We start from the raw sequence: 489 nt of genomic DNA, 5'->3' as shown, positions 1-489 counted from the left end.
AGCAGGCAACATATTCTAACTTCTTCAATCCACCATATTTCCTAACCCAAAGTCCTTGCCCTATTACTAATTTATTAATGGACAATATTCTTATATTAAGGGAAATGTAGAATATGTGCACAAATACCTTATAAAAAGTAGGGTTATGGAAATGAGGACATTTGCTGCTGGATCTAAGTGTACATGCTATGAGGAAAGACCTTTTCTTTCTTTCTTTTTTTTTTATTTTCTAACAATGATGTATAATTAGCACAATCTGGCATGTAAGAAACAGCGCATGTAGAACCAAATCTCAATTTCTGGCATGACATCTGTTGGTATTTTGCAAAAAAAAAAAAAAAGAAAAAAAAATTGATTAGTGAATTTACAGACAGAAAATTTTCAACAAAGCCATATGATTTACAACATGGAAAACCTACATGAGTAGATTCTAATTTGTAGTGATGAAAGGCACATACGTTTGTTTTGAGTTGATTGCTTTCGTTGTTT

This window comes from Telmatherina bonti (genome assembly GCF_933228915.1).
Source record: "Telmatherina bonti genome assembly, chromosome: 15".
Lineage (NCBI taxonomy): Eukaryota > Metazoa > Chordata > Actinopteri > Atheriniformes > Telmatherinidae > Telmatherina > Telmatherina bonti.
Note: the sequence above shows the minus strand (reverse complement) of the source record.